The sequence below is a fragment of the Marmota monax genome, unplaced genomic scaffold (genome assembly GCF_021218885.2).
Source record: "Marmota monax isolate L192 unplaced genomic scaffold, Marmota_monax_Labrador192_F-V1.1 WCK01_AAM20220418_F8-fsc00387, whole genome shotgun sequence".
In the NCBI taxonomy this organism is placed as follows: domain Eukaryota; kingdom Metazoa; phylum Chordata; class Mammalia; order Rodentia; family Sciuridae; genus Marmota; species Marmota monax.
In genome coordinates, this window is record NW_026692199.1 from 350,322 (window position 1) to 368,520 (window position 18,199).

An 18,199-nucleotide genomic window follows, 5' to 3' on the forward strand; every position below is an offset into this window, starting at 1 on the left:
GTTCCATGTCAATGCTAATACTTTACAAAAGCATTTTAAAATAACTAAGGAACAAGCTAGACAAATAATAAAACAATGTCAAAATTGTGTTACCTTTTTACCACAAATTAATCTTGGAGTCAATCCTAGAGGACTGATACCTAATCATATTTGGCAGATGGACGTCACACACTTTCCAGAATTTGGAAAATTAAAATATTTGCATGTTACAGTTGATACTTCTTCCAGATTTTTGATGGGCTCCCTTCATGCTGGAGAAAAAACTAAAGATATTATAGATCATTGCTTACAAAATTTTGCCACTGTGGGCATTCCAAAACAGTTAAAAACGGATAATGGTCCTGTTTATACTTCTACATCTTTTAAACAATTTTGCTCATCATTTGGCATTACTCACATAACAGGAATTCCATACAATCCACAGGGACAAGGCATAGTTGAAAGAGCTCAACAAACTATTAAAATGTACTTATTAAAGCAAAAAGAGGGATTTGGAAAGGGGTATATATCCCCCAAAGATAAAATTAAAACAACCCTTTTTACTCTAAACTTTTTAAATTTGGATTCATCAGGGCTTAGTGCTGCGGAAAGGCATATGTGTCCAAAAAAATGTACATAAGCCTAAGGTACTTTGGAAGGATATTCTAAGAGGACAATGGAAAGGTCCTGACCCAGTGATTGTCTGGAGTTGGGGTTCTGTTTGTGTGTTTCCAAAGAGAGAACAGCAGCCAATTTGGATTCCAGAGAGACTACCCAAAGCAATTTCTACAGACCAAAAAGAAGATGATTTGACTCAAATCCATAACAGCTGATATCCAGAGCTCCAGGTTGGCTATTCTTACATCTGCCACAGTGATTAACCAAGATGTTTTTTCAATATCTATTTTATTAGTGCCCTTTCCCACATCATGAAGTTCTATTTTATTTTTTGAGCTCATACAGACCTAGGTTAATGTTTTCTCTGATCAGTTTTATTTTTTGACTACGGAGTTTTTAAACATTGCAACTGAGATTTCACCTGTGTAAAGCTACAAGGCCTTTACTATTGCCTTATGTGTTGTATGTTATGTGTGCACACTTGTGTTTTGTGGTGTATGTCTGTATGTGCGTATGTCCATATATCATATATGAGGAGCGCTCATAAATAAATGGATCCAATTTTTTTTATCCACGTTATTTAAATGGTTTAATTTAAATTGGGTAAACTGCTGTTGAGGATTGTTTTAATATGTGAACAAAAAAGCAGGTTAACAGATCTGTTTGTTTACTTTCACCTTTCCTTTTCATTATATTTAATAATTCTGTTCAGGATAATATCAACTGTTCAGGAAATTGTTTTCTTAGTACCTGTTGGAATGTTACATATTTTTTTAGCCATCATTGCCAGAATTCCTATCTTCATCCCAGTGCCAGTGAAGACAAAGATAAAACCAAACTACAGCTTCTTCAATAGTTATCACAACAAACTGTATAAACTGATGCATCAATGAATAATAACTCAACAAATAATGCCCAATCAAGGAGTTGATTTAATTTGGGAGGAAATGGACATATTGATGGATTCCTCTGCTTTGAACTGCTTGTATAACTTGCCTGGACTATGTATCACTTGTATGCATTGTGAACTATCTGTTGATGCAGCGAATTGTGGTAGTGTTGGTGTATCTTTGCAGATGGTGTCATTGGTGGTACAATTTTTCCAAAAGGAGCCATCAACTGGCTTGGTGTCATGGCATTTTGTATCCTCCTCCCTTCTGCTAGTGATGGTCTAAAATTTGGGGGCCAACAGAGGTGAGGCAAAGAACCTCACCCCCTCAGTGGCACCAAGGCCAAATTTGGGGGCCAACAGAAGTGAAGCAAAGAACCTCACCCCCCACACTGGTGCAAAGGCCAAATTTGAGGGCCAACAGATGTGAGGCAAAGAACCTCACCCCCCACTGGTGCAAAGGCCTATCCACAAGTATGGCTGTATGCTGGACTGGTAGTCAGTGATGGGTAGGATCCAATTGCAGTGGTACCAACCTAAGACAGGAGGCTGACGCCTTGAGGTCAGCTCAGCCTATGATGTGTAAGGACCATATGTATTATTGGACAGCCTAAGAGGCACAGTCCCTAAGTCACATTGCTTGTTTTTTTAATTAAACAGAAGGGGGGAGATGTTGAGGGCCACAGCCAAGTTGGGATGACACATGGCATTTTTGCCAGAAGTAGTGGTTGAGAGGTGACACTAGTGAGCCATTAAGATGATGACTTTTGAGTTCTGGCGGAGTTCCCATTGAGTTCTGCTTGAGCTCTCACGGGATTTCCTGAGAGTTCCCATTGGTTGGGGAAGTACTGGAGGAGGGATATTTCCAGTTGCTGGTTGCTGGAGGAGCCACATGGCATTCGGGGGAGTTCCTGGGAGCATGTGTGGAGTGTGCTGGTGGAGTTCAGAAATAAAGTTTGTTCCTGCTTCAGTAGCTCGTGATTTGTGCCCAGCCAGACTGTGGCAGGCTGTTACATTACACACCAGCTTATCTCAGGTGATACATGTGTGTTCAACTCTGAGTCGAATTAAAATAGACAAATAGGCTATCTAAATACCAAATAAGTCAGAGAGTTTACCTTTATATGAGGTGACACACCACATGGACATAAGAGCTCTCTAGAGCCAGGAGTTGTTTCAAGTGGTAAAATAAGATTGCAGACCTAGGAACAGCTGAATATGTCCCATATTCTGAAGCCCCAGGACAGTTTATCACTATGTCCATAAGCCAAGAAGGCCCTTCTCTCCAGCACAAGGACATGGGAAATATGAGTCCCTTTGTGAGGGAGGAAGAATGTGCCATCCTCCTACCCCTTAATGGCTGGGGAATTCGCTGAGCACTTGTATTTTTGATTAATTTTATTGCTGTGTAGAGCTGGAAATTCTGAAATCCAGGTCAATTCTTTGTGTCTCTGAGAGCAGGAATAGAATCTGGGTGCCTGTCACCACAACGCTTGCCCATGTTTTTTTACTCAGGGTAGGGAAAAACCCTACAGACAAATGGGACACTAGGTAACAGAGGTGCTACATGATCAAACCTGGGGCCATCACATGCAAATGTTCACTCACCTGTGTACACAATGTCATAGGATGAGAACACAGGAGGCTTTGTGGAGGCTGCCCCTCAAGGGGCACACTGGGACAAGCATGGCATGGAAATTCACTTTCTGCCCCCTCCTCTTGTGCACACTGTCAGTGTTGTGTGTCTTCCTGCCCATGTATGCCAATAAAAGTGCATGCTGGGAAATGACCTGGGAGAGTTGGGAATGGTTGGTGGGTAAGAACTCCAGCTGCTTGGTGAGGGCATGGTTGGCTGTGCATCCACAAACATGTGAATCAACTATTCTGTGCCAGTTTTATCAGCTTGAAAATGGAGTAGGGACAGGGCCTCCCCAGGGCATGATGAGGATGTGATGATATAGTTCATGCAAAACTCTTACAAAGGCACCTGCCTCATGTGTACTCAACAGGCATTATCTGTTGTGTTATCTATTCCAGTAATAATATTAAAATAATACAATTTCTGGGACAAAGGGGGAATATCCATTAGAAAAAATAAAATCTAGCACCATGAAGAGCCACTCCATGTTTTGCTTTCATAGGGAGCAGGAAGTGATTCAGGGTTAAATAAAATGGGAATGAGCCTGGGTGTTAATTAGAGCACGTCATTTGAGAGATTAAATTCAGAAAACAATAATCACCCGTAATTACCTAGTACCATGCAAAAGAGATCAAACTGAGTCAGCTGCATCTCCACTTAAAACAAAATGATAGGGCACGAGAGCGATGAAGAGTACAGGAAACATGGTTTATCTCAGGAAAGTACTTACTCAACCCCTAACCAATGGCTAAGGGGGATCTCAGGGAACAGGGTGGCAGACACAGTTAAAGCTGCCAGGAACCTAGTGGTGAACTTGCACAACTATAACAGAAAGGAAACTGACCCCATTGTGGAGGGTGTTTCACCCAACCTCCCAGTGCAGCAGGGGTTGGGCCCTCTGTGGAAGATACAGAAACATAAGCTAAGTGTAGAGATTCTACTGCAGATGTGCCTGGTCTATTGAGAGGGTGAGAGTACATGGGAGGGATTTTGTGGAAGAGTGGACTCATCACTCACGGGAGGTAGCATCAGCATGAGAAGAGTGAAGATAAGTGCCCTGGGGACTGTGGGTGAAGTCCTTCATTAAAATGTGTACTTCAGGAAAGTGGATACCTGCATAGAGCTGGCCCTTTTCACCCACATTCAAGCAGTCATCTAAAGCAGGGCATTTTAGGACAACTTCCATAGATATCATTGACCCCAAATCCAGGTGGTGGTCTGCACTTCTTGTGGAGGCCCAGGGAAGAGGAAACAATATATTTTCAGCATTGCCAGGCTGTGAGCTCTTCACCTGAATCCCCACTCTACTTCATGCAGCGTAGGGCAGGAGGAGGGAGTTGCCATGTTCCAGTGAATAACAGGAAAAGTGCAAAGGGTCAGAAATCTCAATGTGAGAGTAAATGAAGGCCTAGAGGTGGAAGGCCCAGATAATGAGGGTCTGAGAGTCCAAGGAGTAAAGAAAATGTGGACCATGTGATTCAATTACATCAAGAGGCTTTCTGACAGAGAAACTGAATATAAATGCTAGTAATGACCAAGATGAGAGGCAATCCTTTTGGAAACAGCAACACATCAAGAAGTTGGTCAAAATAACATTGAGTGGAACAGGCTAGACTTGCTAGTGGGTGTGCAGGTAGTATCCTACACAGAGATCTCAAGTGCTGCAGTCAAATGTGCTAGCAAATGATATTTTTTGGTTGAACCATCCTTTACATAATTCACACAAAGGCATCTGCTATAGTTTAAAAGTCCTTGAAAGACCCATGTGCTTAAGACTTGGTCACCAGCCTGTCAGTGCTACTTGGAGATAGTGAAATCTATAGGAGCTGGAACCTGGTAGAAGGAAGTTAGATCACCAGGGACATGCCTCCAAAAGAAATATTGGGAGTCCAGTCCTATCTCTCTCTTTTGCTTCCTGGCTGCCATGATATGATCAGCCTCTTTGGCCATGGGCTCTTGCCATGATGTGCTGCATTTTGTCAGGCCCAAAGCAACAGAGACAACATACCAGGAAATGAAACTCTGAAACCATGAGCCATATTAAATCTTCACTCCTTTAAGCTCATTTTTCTCAGTTGTTTTTGACAGCAATGGAAATCTGACATCTATGAGAAGTGGGTGGAAGGAAGAATGGCCAAAGAAATGCAGGACGTAAGCAGAGGTGCTACTGCTGCAGAATAAGGGAGTGGCTGCAGTCTATCATGGAAGAGCCATCAACTAGGTGTGAAAATAAACATTAGCCTGCCCAAGACTTGCTCTATGTCCAGGGCTATGCTAGGACTTGAATGAGTATCCTATTTAATTAGACTTATAGCAATTAGAAATAAAGGGGTTCTTACCAAGGAAATTTACTATGGAAAATTCAAAAAGCACAATTGGAAAAATAGCACATCTGGATCAAATGAAGACACAAGAAAGGCAACAATTCTTAGGCCATGAGAAAGCACAGGTTCTCTACAGGGAAGAAGGGGTAGAACATCCTACCAGGCCTGGGCATTGTATATGCTGCTGCTTCATTGTGTTATGAAGAATGTATATGCCCCTCCATTCTTCACTATTCAGCTCCTCCTCTCCACTAAGGCTGACCATGATGGCCCATGATTGTCAAACCCAAACGTAAGTGAATCTACTGTTTTCTTGGAGCTCATAGTGATCTGATGTACACCATATCAGACAGCATGGTGTTGTATAAGGCCAAAGACCTGGACACAACAGGACCTTGGCTAACATTCCAAGTCCTGTCACTTCCTCTCTATAGAACCTTGGGCAAATAACCTGATCTCTTGGGACCTCAGATGCTACTTTACCAAAAGAAACACAGTATCCCTGCATTACAGGTGGTAGAACAAGATCTGAAGAAGTGGGGTAACTTACACAAGGCCATACAACTGATGAGCTGAAGACTGGGAACAAGGTCTTTGGACATGAGCCAAGGCTCATGGAGCACATAGGAAGTCAGCATCAGGCCCCCAGTGCTTCTGTTCCAAGCTCCACCTTCACCTCCCTCAGTTGTGAACTTCAAATAATACACACAGGACCATGTGCAAAAAATGGAAGTCTAAATATCTCTGTATATAGTACATTTTTCAGAAAATTCACTTGTTAATAAAACCTGAAAATTTCCCAACTTGGCTTAATGCTTTAGTTGTGTATTTTAATCATAAACATATAAGCCATTTGTAAACAAATAACTCATTTTCCATATTACCAACCAAATCTAAATAAATTATAGTGCTAAGAAGTGTTTGAATAATTAGTAATTAATACAATTTTTACATAGGTATTCAAGGTTCCTATTTAATTACAAGGTGAATCCTTCCAACAGTGGGTCTACCTTGATTAAAGATATGTAAAATTGTGCAAAAAACATAAATGTTCAGGACATATTAAATAACAGAACTAAGAATAAGTCCCTGCTATCAGTATGCAGTCAGGTATTGTTTTTAACCAAATTCGTATCAGGAGAACAAACTGAAAAAGATGTTAACAATCACAAGCAACCTTGAAGTGCAGAAAAATATAGTTAAGGCTCAAGACAAGAGAAGAGAAGATTTGGTGGGGTAGGGATCCTTCTTTTACTTTTTAATTTTTATTTTTTCTTGTATATGGACACAATCCTTTGATTTTATTCATTTGTTTTTTTATACAACCAAACCCAGTCTTTCACACAAGCCAGGCAAGTGCTTTATCACTGAGCCACAACCCCAGCCTGGGCCCTTCTATTTCTGAGAGCACTTTTGGCAACCAGAAGGCAAGAGTAAGGATAGGCTAGCAAGCATTGTTTCAATGAGACAGACGATTAATGAAAAAGAAGCCTCACAACAAACATGTCCACCTACAAGTCTTTAAAAACTAAAGGCACACTGGAACCGGGATACGAAAATTTTGGTATTGCTGTTGTGATTTTTAAAAGTTCAATATTAAGTAAGATATATTAAACATAGCTAAAAAGTTCATCAACATAAATATTCAGTAAGCATTCACCTATCACAACCTCGTGAAAGTGTCAAACCCCAACAAGGGGCTGCAATGCTTCTTTAGCACAAAGTACTTTACATTGATACATTATATCTTTCTACAGATCACTATCTCTCAGTGGTGTGGAAATTGCAAGGGGAGTAAGTGATCATTGATCCTGCCTTCTCAAAGCAAAATGGGAAGAGTGGAGGGCCAACCACTGAAATAGGCTACCTCTGACATTTCCTTTTGCATTCTGGTTATCTTGTACAACATTTTATACAAAATACAGTCCCAGGATAACAAGCTATGAGGCCTCAGGTTATGCACCTCAAAATAGGTCAACACTCCTGGTGACAAGCAGAGTCTGATGCATCCTTTCACCCAGCATCAATTCTTAATGAGTTCAGACCCCCCAAGTCATCTTTATGTCTTTCTGTTCTGGTGAATCCCAGTGCCCCTCGCATTTTCTGTCCCAAATTCCAGAAGTTCTTTTGCTCCCATCTCTTAAGAATCATGATCCTTCCCACACACACCAGCTTTCTGTCTTGAGACAGACCTGGGTCTGTAGATCCTTCCTAATCTTCCACCTACCCTAAGTACCAAGGGACTCACCAGGTGCAGCAGCAGCAGCAGCAGCAGCAGCAGGAACATTCCCAGGTAGAGGTTGCAGCTTTTGTTGAAACTTCCTCTACTGGTGGTAGTGGTACCAGTCCCTGTTGATTGGGGCCCACATGCCAGAGCAGCTGCTGCCCCTGGAACACCACACCAGAGGTGTACCCTGGGGGTTCCCAGCACTCTTGCAACTTCCCACATGCCCTCAGGTCTCACATGCTCCTCAAAGGTAGCATACTGCCCCTTCTTCACCTTTCTCCCCATGGCTGAAGTTCCAGTTGATCTTCTTCCTGTACCTATGGACTTCAGGACTGCAGCACTAGTGCCCACAGCTACTGCCAACTAAAAAAGATGCCACATCCAAGCGAGCAAAGATTTTCTCCTTGTATTCTGCTGTGGATGTTTAGAGGATAATACAAGGCTCCTCTCCATGATCTGCCTGCACAGACCTTAAACCAAGAGGTAATTTTGTTGCTTGAGGATCCATGTTGCTCAAGAGCAAGACCTCATCCTTAGTCTGCATTAAACCCTGGATCCCAGGGATCCCTCCTTGCTAACTTTATTCCCTGAGGCCTCTCAGTATAAGCAGATGAGTGAAATCATACCTGCTATATAAATGAGTGATTTAGAAAATTTATCACAGAGGTAATTCTAGCTACAGATCTTAAGTCTAGAGATCCTCATTCATAATTCTGAACAAAAAGTTAAAAAAAATTATTAATATAATTAAGTCTGAGCCCTTGTAGTGGTGATGCCTATAATTCCATTGACTCTGGAGGCTGAGTAAGGAGAATTCTAAGTTGGAAGCCAGCCTCAGAAACTTAATGAGGCCCTAAACAATCAGTGAGACCCTGTCTCTAATAATAAAAATATAGCAGGGGATGGGGACATGCTTAAGTGTGCCTGGATTCAATCCCAGGAACAACAAAAAAGGTTTGAAAGCTAAAAACCCTGAGAAAATGACCCCCATGAATGATGAATAAGAAAAGCAAGAGAGATGCTTAAAAATTATAATGACTGGTCTTTCTAAGATTTAAAGGATGGTTCCTTCTTTTTAAAGTAGAACAAGAGGCTGTTATTACAGAGGAGCAGTTGTTAAGTGAAAGGAAATTGTGGCTCTTAACAGAGCTGGTATTCTCATCTGCAAACATTTTCAGAAAATAGGGAAGAAAGAACACTTTCCAACTCATTCTACAAGGCAAATATTCTCTTATACAAAATATAGTGGAAACATGACAAGAAAACCACAGACCATTTATTGTCCCTCCTGAAGAAAAGCAAAAATTTTTAATAAAATACTGGTCATATGAGCAGAGCAGCACTGACAAGGAGTATATAATATGATCATGTAGAATTTGCCCAAGAATCCCAGGTTGGTTTAATACCCCCAAACCAGTCAGGCACTGAGGATGACCCTCATCTAAACCACAGAGGACACCACAGACCTGCTTCATGCCTGTCACCATCCCTCAGAGCTGATAGAATGCCTGCTGCATGAAAAAGGAGACAATACATTGGGGTAGAAGAAGTCCGAGTCCAAGGAGCAAACTGTGGAAACAGGAAAAAGAAACTTCAAAAAATTCCCTGAAAAACAACTCACAAAGAGGAGGCCTAGAGAACAACTACTCCCCAAGAAGCAAGCAGGCAGATTTTAAATGCAGTCTCTTCAATGATTTTAGCCCATTTGAATATTTATTTTGTCTTTTGGTAAATGCATTTTTCTAGGAATTTGTCCACTTTACAGGAATTGCCTTCTGTGGTGCTATAAAAGTTTTCATAAATATATTTTTCTAGGAATTTATCTACTTTATCTGAGAGTCCTGCTGTATGGATACAAAGTTTTTCATACTGTCCTCTTGTGGACTTTTAAAATGTCTGTGAGCCAGGCAATGAAGTGAGCCTTTCATCCTCCTCTTGCCCTTCTCACTCATCCAGGATCAGTCATCAGGGATCCATTCCCTGCTTACTTTTTCCCTGGCAAAACTTTTGGGCTTTGTAGACCTCCTCTATCAAGGGTTGTTTTCTATATGTTAATTTGTGTTATTTGTGTTTCCCAACCTGCCACCATGTCTGAGCTCCATTGTTGCTCTTGTTCTTACTTCTTGAGACAGGTGCTTCTCATCTGTGTTTGCTCCCTCTGTCCACCCTGTGTACTCAGGACAACCTGTATGTTTTCCCATAACAGTGGTATTAGTTGCAGCCTGCAAATTTTGAGAGCCTTTCTTATAGTTCAGTTCAAAATAATATCTATATTCTATTAGCATTCTTTATATCACTATGTTATTTAGAAGTATATTGCTTCCAAATAGGTACAAGTACACAGGAGCATTTTCTAAAAATGTATGATTCCTCATTGAATTACAAAGAACAAACTCTGAGTGATTGATGAAAATCTATGATGAAGAACATGATCAGTTTTGAAAATGTGCTTAAAAACAATGGTTTATATGCTCTGAAAGGGTGCATTATTCTCTAAGTGAACATTGGTTAAATCTGCTAAAATTTGTTCCATTATTTATTTATACCAATTTTTGTTCCACATGTATGTGTCCGTGTGTGTGTGTGCATGTGTGTACTACTGCAGATGGATCCCAGGACCCTATGCCTGCTAGAGAAGTGTTCTACAACTGAGCTACATCACTAGACCTGCTTTTCTATGAGACAAAAACTTCTAGGGCTGGGGTTGTGGCTCAGCCTTAGAGCACTTTCCTAGCAACTACAAAAGTAAGGCACTGTGTTTGATCCTCAGCACCACATAAAAATAAAATAAAGGTTATTTTTCACCTACAACTAAAAACCAAATATTTAAAAAGAAAAATTCTATGTTTTACTTGTCTGTCTCTTTTTAAATTTTGTTCAATTCATATACATACACAAAAATGTTTGCAAAATATTTTCACATTAGACCATATTCTTCAACATAAATCAAGCCTCAATGAATTTCAAATAAGTTAAATAATTCAGCTTTCAGAGAATTTTCTCTATAACAAATGAGAAATAAAAAAAAAAATCAGGGCTGGGCTGTAGCTCAGTAGTAGAGTGTTTGCCTAGCATGTGTGAGTAACTGGCTTGGATTTTCAGCACCACATAAAAATAAACAAATAAAATAAAGGCATTCTGCCCATCTACACCTTTTTATTTTAAATTTTAAATAAGAAAAATCATCATACCCATAATAGGTATTTATAAAAATATACACATATACATACATGCACACCATGTAATTAGGTGTAACCAAATAATTAGAAAAAATATTTTGAAGAACCAAGCCTTCTGTGATCATGTAGCATCTCTCCATAATATTTCCACTTAAAGTCTATTTTGAGTGATATTAAGCAGTCACACCACTGGTTTTAGGTTAGTATTTGTATGGCTTATTTTTCTGCATCATTTTCTTTTCAATTTTCTGTGTCCTTATGTTCTAGGTTGTTTCATATAAGAAGCATGAGTTTTTATTTAGTCTGATTTATGGCTTTTAATTAGAAAATTTACCCTACTGCATTTAGTATAGCTCTTGTAAGAATTCTGGATTTAATTATATCATCTTGTCAACTCATACCTCTTTTTCTTTGCTCTCTTTTGGCTTCTTTTGAATGGATTTTTTTTTAATTTTTCAATTTTCTTTCCATCAGCTTAAAAGTCAGAAACCCCAAAACTTTTGCTAAAGGATCGAGAACAGAAAGTGATGTGTTTCTGATGTGCATAGAGCTGGAAGAGGATGGAATTGTGCTGATTCTGAAGCTGCCCATAAATTGGCAGCTCCAGGGAGCTCAGGAAGGGGTCCTTCTCTTCCCCACCTGAGCTGCAGGTGAAGCAATGATGGTGCATCATGATGGGAGGCTCAAAGGGACAACAGATAGAACAACTTGGAGGGAATAGGGACACTGTGGGCTAACCTCAGTCAGTAGTTATAAAAAGAAATAAAAATTAGGGCAGGGAGACTGTGGGAATTCCTAATATGTGACTAGTTTAACTTCGAAAATATTGACTTAGAAAATTATTACAGGAGAAAGGAAGAGTGTGGGGAGGAGGAGTGGAGAAAATAGTTAGTGAAGATAGCCAATCCCAACAAAACAAATGCCAAATGTTTTCTCTGATATAAGGAGACTGACCCATAGTGGGGTAGGGAGGAGAAGCATGGGAGAAACATAAAAACTCTAGATAGGACACAGGGGTGGGAGAGAAATGGAGTGGGCAGGGGGTTAGTAAGAATGGTGAAATGTGAGGGACATCATTATCTAAAGTACATGCATAAAGACACAAATTGGTGTGAACATAATGCATTCTACTGTCATGTACTTAAAAAATAAAATCAATTTTATAAAATCAAAGAAATATACATGGACAAGGAGGGCGACAGTCTGTTTTTATACAATCAAGTTGATTTCTTTGATTTGTGTCCAACTACAACTTAAAAAAATTAAAAATACAATGCAAAAGTGGCATCAAATACATTGATAACATCTGCAGTGTAAGTGGCTTTAACTTTCATATTATAGGCAAAAAGACTCAGTGTGGATCAGAAAGGAAAATCCAGGCATTTGTTATTTATACATTCAAAAAAGATCATCTCAGGAAGGCTAAAGATAATAGGGCAGACAAAGCACACTAGCCATATGGAAAAACATATTGGGTAGAGTGAGGCAGGCCCAGATCCCATCACATAAAATCCACTGAAATAATACCATTAAATGAGATAAATTAGCTTCAGTTTAAAAATCAATGCCCAATACAAATTTTGAAGCTCTGAATTTCTATGTTCAAAAGAAGAGAACATACGAGTTTATCAGTTAAAACTTTTGGAATAAAAAAGGAGAAAGCAAAAGAAGGTTCAGTTCTCCTTTCTGTATCCATTGCAGATTACATAAGTACAAAATTATTACCTAATATTAAATAACTACAAACACACACACACACACACACACACACATATCAACAGTGTACCTCCTTTTTTAAGTGTAGATGGACACAACAGAATGCCTTTATTTTTATGTGGTGCTGAGGATTGAACCTGGGTCTCACCCATGCTAGATGAATGCTCTACCAAAGAGCCACAATCCCAGCCCAACAGTGTACCCATTTATATAGAATGTTCCATCACTTCAAACATTCTCAAGGATTCACAAAATCAGTTCATACACTCCAAAAAGCAAATATCAACTTCAAGAGAAAAAAAACAATGAAAATACTATGTGCTGATCATAATTTAATAAAAGTTGAAGCTAATAGCCCAACTAGAAAATAAAACTTTTGTTCAAAAAAATTTTTAAACTCAATAAAAACCCAGTATTTTTTTAAAAAGTGCTAAAGATTAAAATAATGGAATATCTAGAAAATAAGGTATGCAGTCTATCAGAACAAATGAGATATAAGAAAAAAAAGAAAAGAAAATGGTTTCAAGGAAAATGTGCAACCCCAAAAAACATACACTAGTAAAAATGAGCAAAGGATAGCACTGCCTGTCCACTAAAATTCACTGTCCCTTTATTCATGAAGAACGGCATGTGCTCCATCCCCCAGAACTTGTGGGTTGGCTGTGATGGGTGACTAAGCTAGGGAATGCTAGTGGATGAACTTGGTGCCACCTCAGGGCTGTACTGCCAGCTTCTGGGTATTCCTAAATGTCCTCTGCTGTCTTGGTGCATGTGAGAGCAAGGCAGCTTTGAAGCCCTGGGATGGCACCAGCCTGGGACTCTGATGTTGGGAAGTGGCCAAACTTCCCTAACTTTCTAACAAGTCAGATCAAATTTTTATTTTTTGAGACAATATTACACTTAGCTGTCTAGTCTGCCTTATGATCTTTCTGCCCCAGCTACTGAGTATCTGGTGTTATAGGCTTGTGCCACCTTGCTCTGTAGTGTTTTTCTCTTTGCTTTTAAATTTTGGGAGATTCTATTGATATATTCTCAAGCTTCCTGAAATTTACATTATTGTGGCTGGTCTACTAACAATCCCCATGAAGACATTCTTCATTTGTTTTGTTTTGGATGTAGACCATTTCTTTTTGCTTTTTCTTTGAATTTGTATATCATACTTACATAAAATATCTGTTCTTTCATGTTGTCTGCTTTTCCTGTAGTGCCTTTCCCATACAAATCACAGTTGTTTTAATTCCCTGGTTTGATCATTCTGACATCCTGCCTTATCTGTGTCTGGCTCTGACACTTCTCTGTCCCTGCCTTCTCTGCTTCCATTTTAATATTCTTGATAATGCTGGGCATGACTTCCAGGTCAAGGAATTCAGGCAGAGAGATATTGACATGGTTAGTTACATGGTTGTGAGGTTTGGGTTGAGGGGAGTCACTATTCATTGATGAAGTTGTGTACTATTACTGAACCTGTGTCCCCAAGTTTGCTCTTAAAAAAACTCCTTTGTTTTGCCTGTCCCTCAAGTGGAACAGGAAGGATTGAGTGGACTGGAGTTGAGCATTTCTTTCTCCATGTTGAAATTTCCCTGATTAAACCCAGTCAGGTGAGATCAGTCCAAATACGTTCTCTTGATGGCAGGCCTCATTGAGAAGCAACAAATGTTCTAGGAGTATTTTAAGAGTTGTTCACCCTGATCTTCAAGAAGCATAAGTGTTTTTACTCCACACTTCACTCTGAGGACCTGATAGGCTCCTGGAGATAACCTGAAAAGGTGTGAGACCTCTTCTCAGTGTAAGCAGTTTGATGATTTTAACTCTGGGACTTGTCACCTTTGAGACTCCAGCAATTTGTCTATTATAGGTTGGGTTTTCCTACCCTTGTAGAAACCCTACCCTCATTGTACTTATGGATTATGGCTGTGGTGAGTAGGAATTCTCCCCATCAATGTGTCTTTCTAGATTTCACCCAGTGGCTCATGTATGCTAACCACACACTCTACCACTAGCTACAGCCTCAGCCCTTGTATCCACAATTTTTTATCCAACAGTATGCCCTGAGATCTTAGTTTTTTGATGGATATAAGAAGAGTGGCTAATTTTGGATTAGTTCAGTGTTTGACTTATTACAAGGGTGGAAAACTTCCAATCTCCTCTTAGGTAGAACAAGAAGCTGGAAGTCTTCTTGTGTCTTGTTTTATTCCTTTATTTCACTGTCAAAGTTCTGTATCTGGTTGTTTTTAATTGCATAATGCTTATTAACTTTATTTCTCATTCACCATATATGATTTTTTATAATGATTTGAATTTGAGTTTGTAATTCACTCAAGTTTATTTTTCTCTTTTCTGACATAGTTGAACAGTGAATCCATTCAATGCTCGCTGCTGTGGGAAGGACACATGGGCTGACCAGAAGATTCTTGGCTGACAGATTTGTCTCTCATCACTTTGAATATTTCAACCTACTGTCTCCTGTGTCCCAAGGATTCTGAGTAGAAATGTGATGATGACCTTATGAGGAAATGATAACTAAGTACCCTTCCTCTCAGCCCCATAGATGTGAACAACATGCCCTTTGGTGCCTTAGGGAATGGAGCATTTGTGCCAGTGTCAGGATGTGAATGAAGCACTACCATTCTTTGGACACCAATTGTTTTGATTTGGAAAAGAGAGAAATTGCACACCTTGAGTTTAAGTATGATCAGTTCTTTAAAAGGCAAAAGTCATTACGGATTTTCAAACTTGGAATGGAAGAGCCATTGAAGCCTCCTACAGATCTTAATTTCTAAACACATAAATATCTGCCTCCATAATCCACTGAAGCCAGAAACTTCTGATGTCCTTCCTTATTCTTATTATAAAGTGAAAAATGTCCTTGGGGCCAATGTGTGAGGAAACCAGTGTGGGTTATACCCAGGAAAGGGAGCCCCAGTTCTCTAATATGTATGATATATAATGTACATAATGTTTAGTCTCTTAATTATGGATTTTGGGAAAGAAAAGCCTACTGGTGATATTCTCATCATTTCTTGGAGGACACATGCATTTAACATAGCTCATCATGTGAGAATAAGCTTGTTCAAAGGTTTCTCTACTGTGAAGTTACTTTCTCCAGTTTTCTTCACTCTTCAGAAGCAGGTCATTCCCAAGACAGTGAATGAAGTGAGCCCCAGATCCCCAGGGAGAGAGTAGACCCATACATGATCTGGAGTTCAGCCTCAAGTATGTTTAAAACTAGCTCATCTGAACTCCTCAGGAGCCCTTTTCGAGCCTTTCTTTTCAGTTAGATGATTTATACAATGCAAGATTACCTGCTTTTCTTTGCTTAAGCTTTGCAGGTTAAATGAGATAATAAAATAAATAGGAGATGGGTTCTTTGCCATTATAAATTTGTGACTTGTCCAAGTCACATGTGGCAGCTCTGACAAGCTAGGGAGTCTTATAATATTATGTACTGATTTCTTTGTATTTTATCAATCTACAAGGAGACATTTGGATTTTGTTCAATTCCCGAACAGCCTGCATATTATGGTTTACTGGAACATCAGTTCTGCAAATTTAAATTAAAGCTATATTTCCCAATATATGCTAAAGTTTATGTACAAGACTCTATACTATAGCTTTATTTTCTTTGTTTTTGTGGTACTTGAGATCTAACCCATGGCTCATGCATGCTAGACAAGCACCCTAATAGTAATCTACATGCTCACAACTTTTTATTTTGAGATAAGGTCTTGCTAGCATCAAACTTGTGACCTTTCTACCTCAGTCTCCCAAGTAACTGGGAACATAGTTGTATGCCACCAAACCTGGCTTAAGGCATTGTTTCTGGAGACCAAGTACCCAAACATACAAAAACAAGAAAAGAGACCCCTGATAAAGCATCAACATCAATTAATAGAAATTTAGTCAAATAAATCATGGAACATAGCTACTATTGGATATGATGCTACTTTTTAAATATGAATGGCACAATAGAATATTACTCAGCAATAACAGAGAATAAAATCATGGCATTTGCAGGTAAATGAATGGAGTGGGAAAAGAGAATGCTAAGTGAAGTTAGCCAATCCCCAGAAAACAAATGGCAAATATTTTATCTGATATAAGGTGACTGACTATAGTGGGGTAGGGAGGAGGAGCACGGGAAGAATAGAAAAACTCTAGAATGGGCACAGTGGTGGGAGAAAAAGGGAAGAGATGGGGGATTAGTAAGGATGGTGGAATGTGAGGGATATCATTATGTAAAGTACATGTATGAAGACACAAATTGGTGTGAACATACTTTATATACAAATAGAAACATGAAAACTTGTGTTCTATATGTGCAATAAGAATTGTAATGCATTTAACTAAAATCAATTTAAAAAATCAATGAAATCTGCATGGACAAGGAGGGCCACAATCTGTGTTATACAATCAAGTAAAGGATCAAATTGTCACATGAAGTCATGATATCCTCCTTTTTGTGCAAAAGATTAAAAGGATACACACATGCATACATATGAATACAATGGAAGTTCATATAAAATACAGAATGATGTAGAAGATACACAAAGACATCAGAATATACAAAACTGGCAACAAGGGTTTTCTTTGTGGGAATGAACTGGGATTGTGGAAGTAGGTACAGTATTTTTTGAGTTTCATGATTTTAAAATATAGTTTTCTAGTCACATACATGTCTATGTCAGAATGAAAATATGTTTTCTATAGTTCACTCTAAAGAAGTAATGAAAAGAGGGATTTCCCCAGGTCCCAGCACTAGGCATACTTATGTGGCAGTGAGCCAGGACTGTTGTCGAGGAGGCAAGGACTGACCTCCTAAGAGCTTATCAGCTGGCCCCTGCACACATTCAGGTGCCTGCTAAGGCTCTTTCCCTTTGATATCGTGTTTCACACCAATCCCTATACCAACATGCATTCACAAGTAAGATCAGCCTAAAATTTCTGGTATTTTCTAATCTTTTCACATTTAGGTATGATTGTTACAGCTACTTACTACATAAAAATAATGTGGAATATTTCTTTCTTTTTCTGTGCCCTGGAGAATTTAAGTACCATTGACATTATGTCCTTTGAGAATTCCAAAGAATTTTCCTATGAAATCATCTGGGCCCAGTGCACTTTCGTATGGGGATACTTCTTCAATACCTGTATCCTATTTAAAATTATGAATTTACAGTTTCTAGTTTTACTGAGGTCAATTTAATTAAATAATTTCCTTTAAATATATGCAGACTTCATATAAATTTCCAAATACTTTGCATAGAGTATTGCAAGTCAGTCTCCTGTGATTGATTAGTCCTGTTTCCTAATGCATAAACATAGTTTCTTATTTATTATTTTCTCTGTTCTAAATTTTCCCATGAAATTTATTTTTCTATATCTATGAATTGAGCTTTTTAATTCACTTATTTTCCTTTTTGGCATATCTTCCTAAACGTGCGCCTTTTCTCTGATTAGTACTTTAATTTTATCATGTAAATTCTGACATATAGTAAGTTTTTAAAATCACTTTTAAATGTACTATAATTAATTTTGTGGTTTTGTTGTTATTGTTGTTTCATCCAAGAGTTAACAATGTTTTTATGAAATTAGAAAAAAAGCCCTTTAAAAGAAAATCTGATGTTCATA